This window comes from Marmota flaviventris, chromosome 3 (genome assembly GCF_047511675.1).
Source record: "Marmota flaviventris isolate mMarFla1 chromosome 3, mMarFla1.hap1, whole genome shotgun sequence".
NCBI classification, from domain to species: Eukaryota; Metazoa; Chordata; class Mammalia; order Rodentia; family Sciuridae; genus Marmota; species Marmota flaviventris.
The window spans coordinates 127549207-127570951 of NC_092500.1; the positions used below are offsets into that span (position 1 = coordinate 127549207).

Genomic DNA, 21745 nt, shown 5'->3' on the forward strand with positions numbered 1-21745 from the left:
ATGGAAGAAAAACTAGGCCCAAATCTCCATCATGTTGGAATAGACCCCAATTTCCTTAATAAGACTCCTATACCACAAGAATTAAAACCAAGAATCAATAAATAGGATGGATTCAAACTAGAAAGCTTTTACTTAGCAAAAGAAACATTCAGCAAGGTGAATAGAGAGCCTACAGATTGGGAGCAAATTTTTACCACAAGCACTACAAAATAGGGCTAAGTGGTTGAGTGTCATTGAGTTCAGTCCCAAGTACCCCCCTCAATATATATATATATATATTATATATCTTGAGAAAAAATTTAAAAACACAGCAAAGCAAAACTTATAGGATATGTCAAGGGAAGTCACAAAAGAACATTTAGAACTAAAAATACCTATATTAAGGGGGAAAAAACTCAAATTAACAACTTTATAACTTAAAGAACTGGAAAAGAATAGATGAACTCTAGATAGGGCAGAAGGGTGGGAGGGAAAGAGAGGGGGTAGGGGGTTAGCAATGATGGTGGAATGTGATGGACATCATTATCCAAAGTACATGTATGAAGATATGAATTGGTGTGAACATACTTTATATCCAAACAAAGATATGAAAAATTGAGCTCTATATGTGTAAAAAGAATTGTAATGTATTCCACTGTCATATATTTAAAAATAAAATCAATTAAATATTTTTTAAAAAGAACTGGAAAAGAACAGACTAAATTCAAAAGTAGCAGGAGGAATAAAACAAATATAGAGTAGAATACATGAAAGCCTAGAAAAACAATTAAACAGATAAACAAAAATGACTTGGTTTTCTTACAGAATTTTTAAAACATTGATAAGCCTTCAACAAATCTATAAAAGAAAAAAGAGAAAGGACTCAATTAAAATTGTAAATGAAATTATAAATTTGCAATTTGCAACAACATGGATGAATCTGGAGGGCATTAATCTAAGTGAAAATATCAGGCAAAGAATGGTAAATACTGTACGAAACCAATTCTGTATACAATCTAAAAAAGTGAGCATCAAGAAAAGGAGAGCAGAATGGCAGTTGATAGGGGTTGAGAAGTGCAGGGAAAGGGAATAAGTTGGCCAAAGGGTATAAAATTTCAGTTAAAATATAAATAAGTTCTGGACACCATGGTGACTACAGTTAACAATATTACATTTCATAGCTGAATTTTGCTTTTTTTATAATTTTTATTGGTGTATTATAAGCATACATAATAGTGGAATTCATTGTGATATGTTCATAAATGCACATAGCATAAATTTGTCTCCTTCAGAAAGATCTTAAGTGTTCTTACTAAACACAAAATAATGTAAACTATGTTAAGTAATGGAAGGTTAGATAACTTGATTTTAATAATCATTTCACAGTATATATGAATATCAAATCATTACTTTGTAACCTAAATATATAAAATTTGTATTTCCAAATTATGCATCAATAAAGCCAAGAGGGGAGAAGGGAAAACAGATAAGTGGACAAACCACATCATATAATTTATGTCCATAAATATACCCTTAGCATTCAGACAGAGATTAAGGAACAGGCTCAAGTGTATTCTATGTATGCACAAAATAGGTCTCCAGTGTACTCTTTGTCATATAGAAAATGTCATTTTATGAATAAGCAAATGAATGAATAAACAAATAAATATGTAAACAGTTTTCTCAAAAAGTAAAATAACAACATACTTAAAAGTCTATGGAATTTCTTTCACATAAAGAGGAACTTAATAGTTATCTCTAGAATAATGGACATGAATCCAATAACATGTCCATGAAAAAAGGTGTTTGATTCATAAGTAGATCTTCATCATTTCACAAATTGTGCTTTGAACATGAGCACAAAAAATATCATTCCAGCCCCATTGTTTACGATAATTTAACACAACACAATGCTCTTGGACCCTGTTGGGCTCACCTAGATGCCAGAACCTGAAACAGAGAAAAAGCATGAGGTTATTCTTCCAGAACTGCTTTTAAAGGGGTTAGAGACAGTTATGGGGCCATAGGCTGGGGTGGAACTTTGTGGAAGTCAGGGTCAAATATGCCCAGACCAACACTTCCCCACTTCTCATGCAGTTTTTCCTCCATCAAAACCTTTCATATTTCCCTCGAAAACTGTGCCCACATCACTTAACATTTTCTCATACCTTATTGCAGCAAACATTTCACCTAAAGACATCCCAGAGATTGTTTTCTATTTGTGCATCCATAGTCCTATGCCAGGGACTGTCAATCACGTGGCTTTGTTATATAATGAAGAGATATCAATCTGGTCTCATTATCAATATAGTTCTTTTTCCCCCTTTTTACAGGAATTATTTTGGAGTCAAAAGGCAAGCAAAATCTCTAGAGAGCCTACTTATTCTTGTTTTTTTTGACAAATAATTTCATTTCTTTGATTCTCAGTTTGCCCATCTAAAAATTGAACCAGAGTAACAGCACTATATATTTCACAAAGAAGATATGAGGATCAGAGGTAGAAGTATACTAAAATATTTTTAAAGATAATATAAATGTGGGTCTGGGATGTGGCTCAGTGGTAGAGCGTTCACCTCACACGTGCAGGTGAGTTTGATCCTCAGCATCACATAAAAATAAATAAAGAAAATAAAGAAATTGTATCCAACTATAACTAAAAAAATAAATATTTATAAAAAAAAGATAATATAAATGTTGGATATTGTAATGGTATCAGAAGTTAGGATTTCTGCTTTATGAGAAATATTAAATCATAATTTTAAAATAATCTGTAATGATCTTAATAAGCATGTACTTATATTAAGGAGATATAAATAGGTTAAAAGCAAAGTACAATATACGTGAATTTGGAAACCATTATTGGATTACCTTAGCTAAATTATCTGTACTCTCCACACTCCACTTTCTCATTTCTATAAAAATGATGTGTATTATATAAGATTTTCCTGATGATTAAATGAGATAATAAAATAATTTAACCAAGTGCCCAAGAGAACAAAAATGAGGTATTTGAATTTCATATCTTAGAGCTGGGCACCCTAGATTTTAGACATGATATATGACCCAGGATTCCTTTATCTAATTCTGTACTCACGTGGTATTTTCGTTGTATGGTGTCTGATCAATCCATTGCCAATGTCTCTGACCCTCTGGATCTGACAACCCCACAAAATAAGCATGCGATTTATTCAAATTCCAGGTGATAAAATCCTTAAAGAAAAGAAAAAAAGAAATCATATCTGTAGAATACTCAACCACAACTGGGGTGTTTTGGGGGGTTTGTTGTTGTTTATTTCATTTATTGTTAAATTAAGCTATATACACTATAAATATATCACAAGTAACTTTATGAACAAATATATTCACAAATAAATTATTTTTAGATTGGTAAATTTTAACTATTCTTTTAATTGTATAAATTTATGGGGTAGAGTGTCATAATTTGATTCATACATACTGTGTGTAATAATCAAATCTGGGTAGTTAATATTTCCATCTTCTTTATATTTTTTAAAACTTCTTATAAAAAATAAATAGATTTCCTATACAAAAAACAATGAATTTTCTGAAAAAGAAATGAAGAAAATTATTCCAATCACAAAAGCCTCAAAAAAAAATACCAAGGAATAAATCTAACCAAGGAGGTAAAAGACATCTATAATGAAAACTATAGAACATTGCAGAAATTGAAGAAGAACTCAGAAGATGGAAATATATAAGATGTTTCTGGACAAGCTGAACAAATATTGTCAAAATGGCCATGCTACCAATAGCAAAATACAAATTCAATGCAATCCTCATCAAAATACTAGTGACATATTTCGCAGAACTAGAAAAAAGAAAAAAACAGTCCTAGAATTCATTCAGAAGAATGAAAGACCCAGAGAAGCTAAAACAATTCTAAGCCAAAAAAAGCAATGCTGAAGGAATCACTCACTATACCTGACTTCAAACTATACTACACAGCTATATTAACAAAAACTGCATAGTACTGACATAAAACATAGACCAATGGTACAGAATAGAAGACAAAGAGACAAAACCACACATGTACAGTCATCTGATCCTTGACAAAGTGCCAAAAACATACACTGAAAAAACAACAGCCTTTGTAACAAATGGTGCCGGGACAACCGGTTATCCATATGTAGAAAAATAAAATTAGACCCTTATCTCTTACCCTGAACAAAAATCAACTCAAAATATATCAAAGACCTAGAAAGTAGAACAAAACCTTGCAACTCCTTAAAGAAAGCATAGGCTCAATACTACACCATATAGGCACAGGCAGCAAGTTTCACAATAGGATGGTATCAAATTAAAAAGCTTCTGTATAGCAAGAAAACAATTAGGAATGTGAAGAAAGAGCCTAAAGAATGGAAGAAAATCTTTGCTGGTTTCTCTTCTGACATAGGATTAATATCTAGAATATACAAAAAGCTTGAAAAACTTTACCAAAAAAATCAAATAATTAATAGATGGGCAAATGAATTAAACAGACTCTTCTCAAAAGAAGAAATACAAGTGCCCAACAAATATACGGGGAAAAAAGTTCCACATCATTATCAGTTAGGGAACTAAAAATCAAAACTACACTGAGATTTTCATCTCACACCAGTCAGAATGGCAGTTACCAGGAATACAAATAATAAATACTGAAGAGGATGTGGAGAAAAAAGAATGGTGTTACAGTGTTGGTGGGATTGTAAATTCATATAACCATTATGGAAATCATTTTGAAGGCTCCTCAAAAGATTAGGCTTTAAACCACCATATGAACCAGTTATAGCCCTTCTGCATATTTATCCTAAAGAATTAAATTCATCATACTACAGGGATACATGGATACTCATGTTTATAGCAGCACAATTCACAATAGCCAAACTCTGAATCCAATGTCGGTGTCCATCAATAGATGAAAGGATAAAGAAAAGTGTGGTATATATAAACAATGGAGTTCAGCCATAAATAGAAGTGAAATTATGTCATTTTCAGGCAAATGGATTAAACTAAGACCATTATGTTAAGCAAAATAAGTCAAACCCAGAAGGTCAGGGCCCACATGTTTTCTTTCTTATGTACAAGCTAGAGAGAACAAAGCAAAAAAAAAAAAAAAAAAAAAAAAAAAACGTGGGGGTGGATCTCATAAAAATCAAAGGGAGATCAGTAGAGGAAAGAAAGAAGGGATGGGAAGTGGGGAGGGAGAGAAGTGCTAGGGAAAGATATTGACCAAATTGTATTGTTACATTCTGTGTATATACAAATATGTAACAACAAATCCCATCATTTCTCCAAAGAACGTTTTTGGTACTTTTGTCTAATATAAACTAACTGTAGTTATGTGGGTTAGACTCTGTGTCCTCTATTATGTACCATTGTTCTATTGGTCTATTTTGGTACCAATACCATGCTGTTTTTGCTACTATTGTTCTGCAGTAGTTTTAGGTCTGGTATAGTAATGCCACCAGTTTCTCTCTTCTTGCTAAGGACTGCTTTGGCTATTCTGGGTCTCTTATTTCTCCATATGAATTTCATGATTGCTTTTTCTATTTCTATGAGGAATGTCATTGGGATTTGTATTGGGATTGCATTGAGTCTATATAGTACTTTTGGTAGTATGGTCATTTTGACAATATTAATTCTGCCTATCCAAGAGCAAGGTGGAGCTTTCCATCTTCTAAGTCTTCTTTAATTTCTTTCTTTAGCATGATGTAGTTTTTATTGTAGAGGTCTTTCAACACTTTCTTTAAGTTTATTCTCAAGTTTTCTTTTTGAGGCTATGGTAAATGGAGTGGTTTTCCTAGTTTCTCATTCTGAGGATTTGTCACTGATATACAGAAATACCTTTGTTTTATGGGTGTTGCTTTTATACCCAGATACTTTTCTGAATTCATTTATTAGTTCTAGAAGATTTCTGGTGGAATGTTTTGGGTCTTCTAGGTATAGAATCATATTGTCTGCAAATAGTGATAATCTGAGTTCTTTTTCTATCTGTATCCCTTTAGTTTCTTTCATCTATCTGATTGCTCTGGCAAGAGTTTCAAGAACTATGTTAAATAGAAGTGGTGAAAAAGGTCATCCCTCTTCAACACACCTCTCTCGCCACTGGACAGATCTTCCAAACAAAAGTTGAATAAGGAAACTATAGAACTCAATAACACAATTAATAACCTAGACTTAATTGACATATATAAAATATACCACCCAACGTCAAGCAGTTACACTTTTTTCTCAGCAGCACATGGATCCTTATCAAAAAAAGATCATATATTATGTCACAGGGCAACTCTTAGACAATATAAAGGAGTAGAGATAATACCATGCATCTTATCTGATCATAATGGAATGAAACTGAAAATCAACGATAAAAGAAGGAAGGAAAAATCATGCATCACTTGGATAATGAACAATAGGTTACTGAATGATCAATGGGTTATAGAAGACATCAAGGAGGAAATTAAAAAATTCTTAGAGATAAATGAAAACACAGACACAACATATCGGAATCTATGGGACACATTGAAAGCAGCTCTAAGAGGAAAATTCATTGCTTGGAGTTCATTCCTTAAAAAAAGAAAAAAACAACAAATAAATGATCTCATACTTCATCACAAAATCCTAGAAAAAGAAGAGCAAAACATCAGCAAAAGAAGTAGAAGGCAAGAAATAATTAAAATCAGAGCTGAAATTAATGAAATCAAAACAAAAGAAACAATTGAAAAAATTGACAAAACTAAAAGTTGGTTCTTTGAAAAAATAAACAAAATCGACAGACCCTTAGCCATGCTAGCGAAGAGAAGAAGAGAGAGAACTCAAATTACCAGCATACGGGATGAAAAAGGCAATATCACAACAGACACTTCGGAAATACAGAAGATAATCAGAAATTATTTTGAATCCTTATACTCCAATAAAATAGAAGATAGTGAAGGCATCGATAAATTTCTTAAGTCATATGATCTGCCCAGATTGAGTCAGGAGGATATAGACAACCTAAACAGACCAATATCAATTGAGGAAATAGAAGAAACCATCCAAAGACTACCAACTAAGAAAAGCCCAGGACCGGATGGGTATACAGCAGAGTTTTACAAAACCTTTAAAGAGGAACTAATACCAATACTTTTCAAGCTACTTCAGGAAATAGAAAAAGAGGGAGAACTTCCAAATTCATTCTACGAGGCCAACTTCACCCTGATACCTAAACCAGACAAAGACACTTCAAAGAAAGAAAACTACAGACCAATATTTCTAATGAACCTAGATGCAAAAATCCTCAATAAAATTCTGGCGAATCGGATACAAAAACATATCAAAAAAATTGTGCACCATGATCAAGTAGGATTCATCCCTAGGATGCAAGGCTGGTTCAATATACGGAAATCAACAAATGTTATTCACCACATCAATAGACTTAAATATAAGAACCATATGATCATCTCGATAGATGCGGAAAAAGCATTCGACAAAGTACAGCATCCCTTTATGTTCAAAACTCTAGAAAAACTAGGGATAACAGGAACATACCTCAATATTGTAAAAGCAATCTATGCTAAGCCTCAGGCTAGCATCATTCTGAATGGAGAAAAATTGAAGGCATTCCCTCTAAAATATGGAACAAGACAGGGATGCCCTCTCTCACCACTTCTGTTCAACATAGTTCTCGAAACACTGGCCAGAGAAATTAGACGAAAGAAATTAAAGGCATAAAAATAGGGAAAGAAGAACTTAAATTATCACTATTTGCAGATGACATGATTCTATACCTAGCAGACACAAAAGGGTCTACAAAGAAACTATTAGAGCTAATAAATGAATTCAGCAAAGTGGCAGGATATAAAATCAACACGCATAAATCAAAGGCATTCCTGTATATCAGTGACAAATCCTCTGAAATGGAAATGAGGACAACCACTCCATTCACAATATCCTCAAAAAAAAAATCAACCTAACAAAAGAGGTGAAAGACTTATACAATGAAAACTACAGAACCCTAAAGAGAGACATAGAAGAAGATCTTAGAAGATGGAAAAATATACCCTGTTCATGGATAGGCAGAACCAACATCATCAAAATGGAAATATTACCAAAAGTTCTCTATAGGTTTAATGCAATCCCAATCAAAATCCCAACAGCATTTCTTGTAGAAATAGAGAAAGCAATCATGAAATTCATATGGAAAAATAAAAGACCCAGAATAGCAAAAACAATGCTAAGCAGGAAGTGTGAATCAGGCGGTATAGCGATATCAGACTTCAAACTATACTACAGAGCAATAGTAACAAAAACAGCATGGTACTGGTACCAAAACAGGCGGGTGGACCAATGGTACAGAATAGAGGACACAGAAACCAATCCACAAAACTACAACTATCTTATATTTGATAAAGGGGCTAAAAGCATGCAATGGAAGAAGGATAGCATCTTCAACAAATGGTGCTGGGAAAACTAGAAATCCATATGCAACAAAATGAAACTGAATCCCTTTCTCTTGCCATGCACAAAAGTTAATTCAAAATGGATCAAGGAGCTTGATATCAAATCAGAGACACGCCGTCTGATAGAAGAAAAAGTTGGCTACAATCTACATACGGTGGGGTCGGGCTCCAAATTCCTCAATAGGACACCCATAGCACAAAAGTTAATAACTAGAATCAACAAATGGGACTTACTCAAACTAAAAAGTTTTTTCTCAGCAAAAGAAACAATAAGAGAGGTAAATAGGGAGCCTACATCCTGGGAACAAATCTTTACTCCTCACACTTCAGATAGAGCCCTAATATCCAGAGTATACAAAGAACTCAAAAAATTAGACAATAAAATAACAAACCACCCAATCAACAAATGGGCCAAGGACCTGAACAGACACTTCTCAGAGGAGGACATACAGTCAATCAACAAGTACATGAAAAAATGCTCACCATCTCTAGCAGTCAGAGAAATGCAAATCAAAACCACCCTAAGATACCATCTCACTCCAGTAACATTGGCAGCCATTAGGAAGTCAAACAACAACAAGTGCTGGCGAGGAAATGGGGAAAAGGGTACACTTGTACATTGCTGGTGGGACTGCAAATTGGTGCAGCCAATTTGGAAAGCAGTATGGAGATTTCTTGGAAAGCTGGGAATGGAGCCACCATTTGACCCAGTTATTCCCCTTCTCGGTCTATTCCCTAAAGCCCTAAAAAGAGCATGCTACAGGGACACTGCTACATCGATGTTCATAGCAGCACAATTCACAATAGCAAGACTGTGGAACCAACCTAGATGCCCTTCAATAGACGAATGGATAAAAAAAATGTGGCATTTATACACAATGGAGTATTACTCTGCATTAAAAAATGACAAAATCATAGAATTTGCAGGGAAATGGATGGCATTAGAGCAGATTATGCTAAGTGAAGCTTGCCAATCCCTAAAAAACAAGTGCCAAATGTCTTCTTTGATATAAGGAGAGTAACTAAGAACAGAGTAGGGACGAAGAGCAGGAGAAGAAGATTAACATTAAACAGGGATGAGAGGTGGGAGGGAAAGGGAGAGAGAAGGGAAATTGCATGGAAATGGAAGGAGACCCTCAGGGTTATACAAAAGTACATACAAGAGGAAGTGGGGGGAAAGGGAAAAATAATACAAGGGGGATAAATGAATGACAGTAGAGTGGGTAGAAAGAGAAGAGGGGAGGGGAGGGGAGGGGGGATAGTAGAGGATAGGAAAGGCAGTAGAATACAACAGACACTAGTATGGCAATATGTAAATCAATGGATGTGTAACTGATGTGATTCTGCAATCTGTATACGGGGTAAAAATGGGAGTTCATAACCCACTTGAATCAAAGTGTGAAATATGATATATCAAGAACTATGTAATGTTTTGAACAACCAACAATAAAAAATTAAAATAAATAAAAATAAAAAAATAAATAAAATTTTTTTAAAAAGAAAAAGGTCATCCCTGCCTTGTTCCAGATTTCAGAGGGAATGCTTTCAATTTTTTTTTTAATTTAGAATGATGTTGTCCTGTGGCTTAACATAAATAGCCTTTGCAATGTTGAGGAATGGTCCTCTTAGCCCTAGTTTTTCTAGGGTTTTGAACATGAAACGATGCTCTATTTTATCAAATTCTTTCTCTGCATATATTGAGAAGATCATATGATTTTTAACTTTGAATCTATTGATGTGATGAATTACATTTATCGATTTCCGAATGTTGAACCAACCTTACATCCCTGGGATGACCCCTACTCGATCATGGTGCACAAATCTTTTGATATGTTTTGTATCTGATTTTTCAGAATTTTATTGAGGATTTTTACATATATACTCATTAGAGATATTGGTCTGAAGTATTCTTTCTTTGATGTGTCTTTGTCTGCTTTTGGAATCAGGGTGATATTGGCCTCATATGATGTGTTTGGAAGTGTTCTTTCTTTTTCTATTTCATAAAATAGTTTGAGAAGTATTGGTGTTAGTTCTCCTTTCTCTCACAACACACAAACCACAACTCAAAATAGATCAAGGACCTAGGAATTAAACCAGAGACCTTGTGCGTGGAAGAAAAGTAGGCCCAAACCTCCATAATGGCAGATTAGGCCCCAACTTCCTTAATAAGACTTCTATAGACCAAGAATTAAAACCTAGAATCAATAAATAGGATGGATTAAAACTAGAAAGCTTCTTCTTAGCAAAAGAAACATTCAGTGAGGTGAATAGAGAGAAAACAGAATGGGAGCAAATTTTTACTATAAGCATTTCAGGTAGATCACAAATATCTAGGGTACATAAAGAACTCAAAAAGCTGAACACCAAAAAAAAAAAAAAAACAAATAACCCAATCAGTAAAGGGACCAAGGAAATGAACAGTCACTTCTCAAAGAGGATACATAATCAATCAACAAACATATGAAAAAAATGCTCAACATCTCTAGCAATTAGAGAAAGGCAAATCAAAACTAAGATTTTATCTCACTCCAGTCCGAATGGCAGCTATCAAGAATACAAACAACAACATTGTTGGCGAGGATGTGGGTGAAAAAGGCAGACTTATACATTGCTGGTGGGACTGCAAATTGGTGCAGTCAATCTGTAAAGCAGTATGGAGATTCCTTGAGAAATTGAGAATGGAACTACCATTTAACCCAGCTATCCCACTCCTCGGTTTATACCCAAAGGACTTAAAAACACTATACTACAGGGACACAGCCATATCAATGTTTATAGCAGCACAATTCACAATAGCTGAACTGTGAAACCAACCCAGATGCCCTTCAGTAGATAACGTATATGCATACACAATGGAACATTATTCAGCATTAAAAGAAAATAAAATCATGGCATTTGCAGGTAAATGGATGGAGTTGGAGAATATCATGCTCAGTGAAGTAAACCAATCCCTAAAAACCAAAGGCCGAGTGTTTTCTTTAATATGAGAATGCTGACTTATAATGGCAATGGTGGGGGGGTGGAGTAACTTTAGAGAGGGAAAAGGGGAAGGAGGAAAAGGGACCATGAAAGGGGGTAGAAATGACGGTGTAATGAGTTAGACATTATTACCCTAAGTACATGTATGAAGACACGAATGGTGTAGAAATACTTTGTGTACAACCAGTGGCTTGAAAATTTGTGTTCTATATGTGTAATATAAAATGAATTGCATTCTGCCATCATGTATAACTAATTAGAATAAATAAATAAATTAGTAAAGAAAAAATCCCATCAATGTGTACAAATGTAATGGACCAATTTTTTAAAATGTAGCAAAAGTCTTTTGATTAACACATAACTATTATACATATTAAAGGTTATAGTGTGATGTTTCCACAGAGATCTTTATATAGAAATGAGGGGGGAAAGAAGGAATAGCCAGATGGGGTTCCCAGAAATACAGGTTTTCTCAGCTAAGCAGAGAAGTATCATATTTTCATTAACTATGGAAGCAATTCCTATCCATAATCATAATGAATTCCTATCTCAGACTCATTTCCCCACTTTTGTTACTAAAGGAGCATTCTTCAAATATGTGCACAATTAAATTCTTACAAATTTAATTATTTTTCACTGATTCTTAAATTTCATTCCTGATTGCTGTGACTCTTGATTTCACTTTATTTCCCTATTCAACTTAATACCCCTCTCTGTTAAACAGTTAATAATTTATAAAACATATACATATTGAAAGAACAAGCTGCTATTTTCATCCTTTCACTAAAGCCCCAGGTATTATTTTTAATTCCACAATTTCTTTCAAGTTAGGTTAGTTACATTGAAGAAGGTACAAGGTGTGGAATGTGAAGGCTGAGGAAGCCTCTCCTATCTGTCTTATGGAAAGTCATCTGTCACAGCACCAATATTCCTTCTTAGCAAGGATATGTACAAAAATCAGACAGGCTCATGACTCCATTGTCTCTTAGAAAGTACCTGCTCTTCCTTGCTGTTGATCACCACCAGATGAGCCTCCATTGTAGAGCAGTTCTCCTGACTCTCCTTCCAAGATCTTTGTTTAGAAGAAATAAAGTAGCAACTGGAACTAAATGACTTCCAATTCTTTGGTCAACAGCTCCAGACTTTTCCTTTATCGGGAAGAAGGAAATATAAGTGCAACATACAAAAATCTATTTTTAAAGTGCGTTTATTATTAAAATTAAGGACCAAAGGAGACCACATGAGCACCGTTATCCTATCTTCATCCAGTTGTAACAAAGAGCCAAGTCTGCCTTCATCAGGTATTCATGTATCAGGGAACATTTCTCCTGCTGAAGTGGTATCAGGAAAAGCCAGCAAAAACATAATAATATTTTAAATAAGACCCCACCTCTGAAAACTCAATACAAAAATGTCCAAGGTTCAGCAAAAGATAGCTCTTTACACCAAAAACCAGGAAGTTCTCAAATGTAATAAAAACTGATAATCGACTGATGTAAAAAATCATGAAAACAAAAATGTTAGAATTATGTAACAAAGATTTTTAAAGCAGCCATAATAAAGATGCTCTAATAAGAAGGAGCAAACATTCTTCAAGCAAAGTTTTAAAACAGCAGACTCAACAAAGAAACAGAGATATAAAAAAACTACAGAAATTTTATCATTGAAAAATATAATCACATTTTAAGATGTCAGTATAGGACTTAACATCAGAATGGAGGTAACAGAGAAATAAGTGAATTGGGAGGGACAAACAACCAGAATTTTCCAACCAAACACCAGAAACATAATAAAAACAATAAACAGAACTTCATTTATCATGATTTCAAATGTGAATATACCAAACAACAGGTTTGCAAAATATATGAAGTAAGAATTCACACAATTGGAAAGAAAAGTTGAAAATAGATTAATAAAATTAAAGAAATCCAGGCAGAAAATTAGAAAACCGTTGAAGAACAAAAACTTTATCAACCTACAGAATCCAATCAACATTCTTAGAAGAGTCTACTCACCAACAGACTACCCATTCTTTACAAGTGCCTATGGAGCCTATGACAAGATAGACCACATACTGAGATACAGAACATACTTCAAGAAATTTAAAATCATTAAAATCATATAGTGTAATTCAACAACAATGAAAGCAAACTAGAAATCAATGAAAGAAAGAAAACAGAAAATCTCCAAACACTTGAAACTAAATAATACATATAAATAACCCATGAGTTAAAGATGTGTCAAAGATAACTTTAAAAAATACATTGAATGAATGAAAATAAAAATACAACATATCAAAATTTCTAGGATATTATTCTTCAATAAAAGGAATCAGGGCTCTTCATAGAAATGGTTAATTCTAGATAGGGACAGAAAACAGACAACATGAGTCTAGAGCATTTTGTAGTTACAGAAAGTAAAATACAAAAACAAACAAAAAACATATTGATGGCAAATGACAAAGGCCACAAGAGCCAACAGAAAGACCACCCAGTAGTCAAAGTTAGAATAACAAGATAAATGAAGTGGCAATGGATTACAATCTGAAATATAAAGTAAATAGACATGAGTGCATGCAGATATAAATGATAGAGTAAATTAATAAATGGAATAGAAAAGACAAACCTCAAATGCCTAAGAATTCCAAATAAATTATATAGATACTTCTTGATGGCTAATTTTATATACTAGTTTTATCAAGCATTCTGGTTATTGCTTCAAGGATATTTTTGAATGAGAATCACATTTTAATTTGTGAAATTTTAGTAAAGAAGTTTGCCTTCCAAATGTGAGTAGATCTCATCCCATCAGTTGAAGATCTTAATGGAACAAAAGAATGCCCCCCACAGGCAAGAGAGAATTTTCCAGCAAACTTGCCTTTAGATTTCATCTGCAACATTTGCTCTTCCTGGTCCTGCAGCAGATTGTCATTGTTCTCAAACTGCTACTTTTCCTGAGTCTCCACCCTGCTGTTTACCCAGATCAAATTTTAGACTTTTCAAGCCTCCATAATTGCAAAAGCCAAATCCTTAAACTAAATTGTCATATACATATTGCATCTGTTCCTCCAGACAACCCTACGTACTCCATCCTAATGGTCAAGAATAACTCCTCAATCTTAAAGTGTGAGCTATGCATAGTAACTTCTTTACAAACAGTACAGTGTGGAAATGGAAGACGGAAAAGTAGCTTTAAGTTCAGCATCAATTATTAAAAATTGTTTTGATAATATATACTCTTGAAATAATGTGATGAAAATAGCATTTAACATCTATGACCTTCCTCCCAAAAAACAAATAATCCCAATCTAACCATTAGAAAACTTCAACTTTTAATAGAGAGACAGCCTACAATATATAGAACAGTATTCCCCAAAATTGTCAGTGTCATCATAAACATGGAAGGTCTGAAAAACTATCACAGCAAATAAGAGACATGACAATTAAATGTAATTTCACAGGCTGCATGGGACTTTAGTACAGAAAAAAGAACAATAGTTGAAAACTTATGAAAAAAATCAAGAACTGTGGGATATGAAGGTGGCTCAGTGATAGACTTGTCTAGCATGTGTGAAACCCTGTGTTTAATTCCCAGTACCAAAAATATTGTAAATTTAATTAGTGATAATATGTTAATATTGATTCATTATTTGTAGCAAATACTCTTAATTACACAGTGGTCACTGTGTGCAGGATGGAATTAAAACTGGATCTTTCAATATCATATGCTTATGTTTTTGTAAATGGAAATAAGGTCTTTAAATAACATATATAAATATAAATAATTCAATCTCACAATAATATAGCCATTATCATTATTGTCATCAATTTTTTTAACTGACATGTGAGAAAAGGAGCTGCACTGCACAGAAACTTCAGAAAAAAACAGGCTGAATAAATGCAACACCAGTATATCATGTTTCACAATTAAGCTTCACATGAACAACTTTGAATTCACAAACAAGAATTTTAGACCCTATGAATTATATAATACATTTGTAGCTTAGAACAATCATGAGATTCCACTTCTTATTGTGATCTCCCTGGTAATCATAAATTCTGATTTGGGATCATTACCTACTACAGTAATTGAATTCTATGCACATTAAGTTTTACCTTTCATGGTTGAATTGATTTTTACACACTCCAAATTTGTATGAATCATTTCTTTTGTAGAACTTTCATAGTTTTTTTCTTTGAGCAGCTGAGAATTTTTTAGAAAGAAAGCTGTAAAATAGAATATAAATCAATCATTTTGCCAGTAGCATTAGGTTACTGCTCCATACCTTACTTTCTTGCATTCTACACAGAAACAAAATCCACAAATGTCTGATTACCTGATAGGACAGAGCATGACAGGAAAAGTTTCCCCTTGACCCCACAGTCAATGGAATAATGATCCTACTACTTTTAAATGATTAGGTATCTCTCAGGAAGAGCTAAAAGATGAAGAGTTGAAAGAGGACATGACAGTTCCATCATAATGGGACCTAAAGGATCTTGTCCACAGTGTTCTTCAATACTTAACCTAAGATGCCAACAAAAGCTAAATATTGTAGGAAGGAAGTGGAAGTTATTTAAGGAAGTACACCACCTGGGACTTTGGGGGAAGGAAGAATTTGCTAATTTTAAGCAACTCTGGTTTATCTTAAAGAACAGAAAAAAAAATGTTTTTCAAAAACCCCAAGACTGATCAAGAGAAAATTGTGCTTCATCTCTTTTGTCTTTTAACTCTCTTCATCACAATTGATTCTAACTCCTCAGTGCACCAGGTCTCTCCCATTTGAGAACTAATTCACACCTCCCCCTAGAAATTGAATTTTCTGAGTTACAGTGGTATCTCAGTATTACAGCACTTGCCTAGCATATGCAAGACCCTGGGAGAAATTACTGCAAGAAATTAAATTTCCTCTTTCCTTCTAACCTCCTATTTGTTCCTTGACCCACTATATTCTGGCTTTGGCTTTCATCAATTTATTAAAACAATCCTTGAAATGGATCATCAGTAATTTTCTAGGAGCACTTATTAGTCGTCTTCTAATGACCTTCTTGCTATCATTCACCCTGGGTTTTCCTCTGTAGCTCTTGGTGCAGTGCTCTACCTGTTCCCACCTCCGCTTTCTTGCTGCTGCTTCTTATCCTCTTCCATCAGCTCTCTTCCTCCATTCAACTTTTTAAAAAATGTAGCATTTCCAAGAGTTCTATCCTAATCCCTACTTCTTGCTTAATGTGCTCTTCTGGAGTGATAGCATATATTCCCATGCTGGGACTTGCTGTCATTATGTGAAGGACTTCCAAAATGCCAGACCTCTTTTCTAAAATCCAAGCAAATATGCCTGCCACTGGACATGTACATTTGTGGTTTGACACATTTTCCCCAAAATGTAAATAATCATCTTTCTAAAAAAACCTGCTATGCATCCTATATTGCCTACCTCTTTGAATAATTCTTCACTGCTGAGTTTACAAGATCAAAATATATATTCACACTTAACTTCTCTGGGTCCTTTAATCCCCAGTATCATCAAGCTTTGGCCTCCTTCATTATATCTTCTTTACCATTCAAAGCTACCTTTCTTCTATTTCTTCAATAGCACCACCCTCCTTAAATGATGCTCTCAATGTTTCAAATGGGATTATGAATTAGCATCTGTTTGGTGCATTATAATTATACATAATAATAGGATGCACTGTTACATAATCACATGTGCTCATAATATTATTTGGTCAATTTCATTCCTAGTACTTCCAATTTCTCTCCTCTCTTCCCTCACCCTGTCCCCTTCCTCTACTACTCTTTCTTCAATTTTCATGAGTGCTCACCCCTTTTTCTCTTTTTGCTCCCAAATTATCATATATGAGAAAAGACATACAACCAGTGATTTTCTGACTCTGGTTTATCTCACTTAACGCAATGCTGTCTACATCAATCCATTTTCCAGGAAATAACACCTCTCCTTACCTTCACTCTTGTCCTCATAAATCCATTTTCACACCTCAGTAAAAGCATATCCCCAAAGTTAAATTTGACTATGTCAATTCCTTCCCCAGAATTCCACAATGGCTGGCCAGGACTGACTCACTGCAAGATGGGCATCAATATTCCATCCGCCCTATACTCACACCCCTTCCCAATGTGACTTTTCATGTTCTACAATCAACAAGTGGGGTCTGTTTCTTCACCACTAGAATATAAGCTGACTTTAAGATTCCATTTGGCCAAAAGAACATGCAAAAGTAACCATGCTAAATCGAAATTGAAACTTCATTGTGCTTGGTTTTCTTTTTCCCTCTTTCTTGGAAATCTGCCAGTGGCCATGTGAACAAACCCAGGCTATCCTGATGAGTAATGAGAGAAATGTGGTTATTGCCCCTTTCATTCCAGCTGACATGCTCTTCCTCAAAAGCCACGTTGCCTGTGATTGGTTCCTAACAGCATATGCATGACTGAGTTCAGTCAGGACCAATGGAAACTCCCAATAAGACCAGTCTAAATTGCCAAGCCACAGATGCATGAGCTAAATAAATAGCTGTTTCAAGCCACTGTTTTAGACTTCTTTATTAAGGAGCAAAGGATATTTTATAAAATATCAAAATTTTTTTATAATGGTACATGACATTCTTCATGATCTGAGTTCTGTTTATGACTGCCACAACCAGCTTCATTTCATAGTTTTTCACATAGTACTATATGCCATGTTTATATTTCCCCCAAATCTTTGATACTATAATATGTCTATGTTATTTTTGATACACACAGTCATAGATGTCTCCTCCTTCAGCAAACCTATCTCAGCCTCCTGTGCTTATTTCTTACCTGAACAACACTTCCCATCTACTGTTGTAATCACTGGTTATTTTGACTATTCTATTAATGTCTTGACACCAGTGGCTGTGGCTATTTCTGGATTCTCTAACAAGGCACCTAGCAAACAATATGTATGGCCATTGTTACTTATCAAATTACCAAATTAATGAATAAAACATGTATCTTAATATATGCTGACATTTATGACTTTTGAAAACTTGATAAACTCTGAAATACAAGATATGCATAAATCTACTTATTTGTTAAATTAGTTATCACAGTATTGACCAAGACAGAAATTATTAGAAGGAAATTCACTGGAGAACTCTTCCTGGAACATTTCTTGACATCTTCTGCATGTTCACCTGCTCATCCCAAAATATAAATGTCTGTGAAGTCAAATAAGGCTAGCCTTATAAATACAATTAAGGAATTATAGATGTGTCCATACAAAGAATCTAATATAGAACTGATGGCTCATAGATTTCATTCTATAAACCAACACATACACATATATCTACTTTTCAAATTCTCTCAATGAAGATGAATCCCATTGTTTTTCCAAAAGCAAAATTCCCAGTGAATTCTCAGGAACTCTATCCACCCACTCAACCCCCCAAAAATTTATTTTTCAAAGGTCTGGATCATTGTGAAATGTCAATTTCTAATGAATAGCTTCTATTCATGAAAAGCAGGCATTGCTGACTGACTTAGTTGGCATACTTACTGATAAAAGAGACAGACAATAAGATTTCCTTCAGCAGGAAAAGTATCAGCAACAAGGCAAGAAGAAGCTTGGAAAAACCAAAATTACTCTGGAGAGGAATGGTGTTTTCCCTGGGATCTGAAGACAAATCAAATTAATTCATCAGTAATAAATTCTATCCTCATCAGTAATAAGTTCTATCCTTATTTCCAGTTCCTCCTCTATGTGAGTTGGTTTTTGTCACTGTGATCAAAATATCTTACCAGAACAACTTATAGTAGAAAAATTTTATTTTGGGTTTGTGGTTTCAGAGGTGTCAGTCCATGGTCCATCTTCTCCATTACTCTGGGCCTGAAGTGAGGCAGAACATCATGGAAGAAGAGTGTAGTGGAGGAATGCTGTTCAGCTCAAGATAGCCAGGAAGCAGAAAGAACAACCAAGGAGCCAGGGAAAAAATATAATCCCTTGAGGAATGATGTTGATCAAATTATATTGTTATATCATGTACATGTATGAATATGTAACAGTGAATCCCACTGTTGTGTAGAATTATAATTAATCCATAAAAATATTGAAATAAAAAGTATATAATCAAAAGGCATGCCCCTGTTACCGAATTTCTTCAGCCATACCCCACCTAATTACCAACCAGCAATCCATTCTAATTATTAATCCATCAAATACATTAATCCACCAGCTAGGTTATGGGTCTCATAACTGTTTTATCTCTTTAACATTTATGAATTGCCACATAAACTTTTTGGAGCACATCTCATAATCAAGCCATAACATTTTACTCCTGGCCCTCAAAACATCACATCCATCTCACACAAAAAAAATGAAAAATACATTTAGTCCATCTCCAAGAGTCCCCATAATTTTCAAAGTTCCAGTACACATCCAAAGTCTCCTCTGTGACTCAAGACAAACACTGTGTTTTGAGCCTCTGTAAAAATCAAAAGTTATATACTTCCAATATACAATGACATAAAGTAAATTTTCCCATTCCAAAAAGGAGGAATAATGATATAGAGGAAGGGATGGAACCAAAGCAAGTGAAACTCAGTCACGCAGATATTAGTTTCTGTAACTCCATGTCCAGAATCTGGGGAATATTGTGGTGAGATGTAATCTTCAAAGGGCTTCTACAGCACCACCTAAATTTCCTTGCTGGTTGTAATTCACATGGTCGCTTTCTTAGGCTGACTCCCTCTACAGCCAACAGCTTTCCTCAGCAGACATTCCACATTACTGGCATATCTTAATCCCTGAGATCTCCATTCCAGCTTCAGCTTCCCCTTCACAGCTTCATGTGTCCCCTCTCAAGGGAATCCTGAAGGGATTCCAACACAGCTTCACTTTGTCTGAACACTCAAGTCTTCCTTTGAAATCTCAGTGGAAACCTCCATGATCCTCTGGCTGCCATCAGCTGAACAACTCTACTCTGCCATGCCCTTCCACCATGATGTACTGCCTCACTTTAGAGCCAGAGTGATGGAGCTGACTCACCAAAGACTGACCTCTGAAATGTTGATCCCAAATAAAGCTTTCTTCTGTAAGTTGTTCTTATCAGGTATTTTGGTCACAGTGAAAAAAAAAGGAAACTTTCTCCTCTTATTACTTTAAATTTTCTTCTATAAACCACAATCACTAATACTGTGAATATTTGAAATAACATGAAAATGGAAATTTAAAAAATAAATGTTTATTACAAAAACATTATAAAATACCCAAAAACAAAAATTTCTATCATTGAAAATAACTATTGTTAATTTTTTGGCACATGTCTCTTCAGCAATTTTTGAAGTGTTTACAACATATATGTGCATTTTTCCATTTCATTGACACATATTTACTGATTTCTGATTCATTATTTTCTTTTATACTGTATCATGAACATTTTTTCACCATAATTTCTTTATTAATATTTTAATTATGGTTGCTTATTATTTATTACATATTAAATAATATTTCAGATTGCATCCATTTATAAGTAAACTATAAAAGATAAATCTTTCTAACCAAGTTTAATATTTTTAGAATAAAGTCAACCTCTTTAGCCACTATTTCATGGTTAAAAACCATTTTCTGGACACGGGGCATACCTTCAAGCTTTTGCTTAGGATACATAAAACCTAAAATTGGTCACCACCAAAGATGAGGGGGTCAGTGGGGACACATTCCATTCAGATAAAAGCACTAAATAGGAGAAACACTTTCCTTAAAATTATGTATATTGTCTTAATTTATTCATTTATTTATTTTTATTTATGTATGACGACAGAATGCATTACAATTCTTATTACATGGCCTCTGGAACAGGAATCCCCTGTGTTTCTCCTTTGCTAGCAAAGTAATAAGCTTTTTTTTCTTTTTCTCAAAAAATAATTATGTATATTGTCAATGATGAGGAGGAAAAATTCAGTATTATATTCTTTCAGTTCTGGAAATATAGGTACACACATTTCTATATATTCATATCTTAAAGGATATACAATAGAATTCAATGTCTGTTAATAGTAAATGATAATAGTAAAGAAAATATTATGGACGTTTTCTTTCCCATTTGCAACTTTACAACACCTTAATTCCTATCTACAGGCAGCACAATCCTAGAGATTCCTGGGTGTCCCAGACATGATCACTCAGATATAACAGCAACTAACATTACCTCTGGCCTGCTTATTAACTGTCTCTTCATCTTTCACCTCATAATTAACTTTGACCACTGGAAAATGATTTTTACCTGCAGGAGAATTTGAGTTGGTGCCTGAGGACTTCAATTCATTTTTGAAATTCACTTCAGCATAATATGTTCCCAAAGCCATCTTGAGAA

General features: G+C 34.2%; 1 pseudogene; it reads right to left on the bottom strand.

Moving 5' to 3' along the window:
• Positions 1-1704: 1704 nt before the first annotated feature.
• Positions 1705-21745, bottom strand: LOC114084185 (C-type lectin domain family 4 member A-like; annotated as a pseudogene).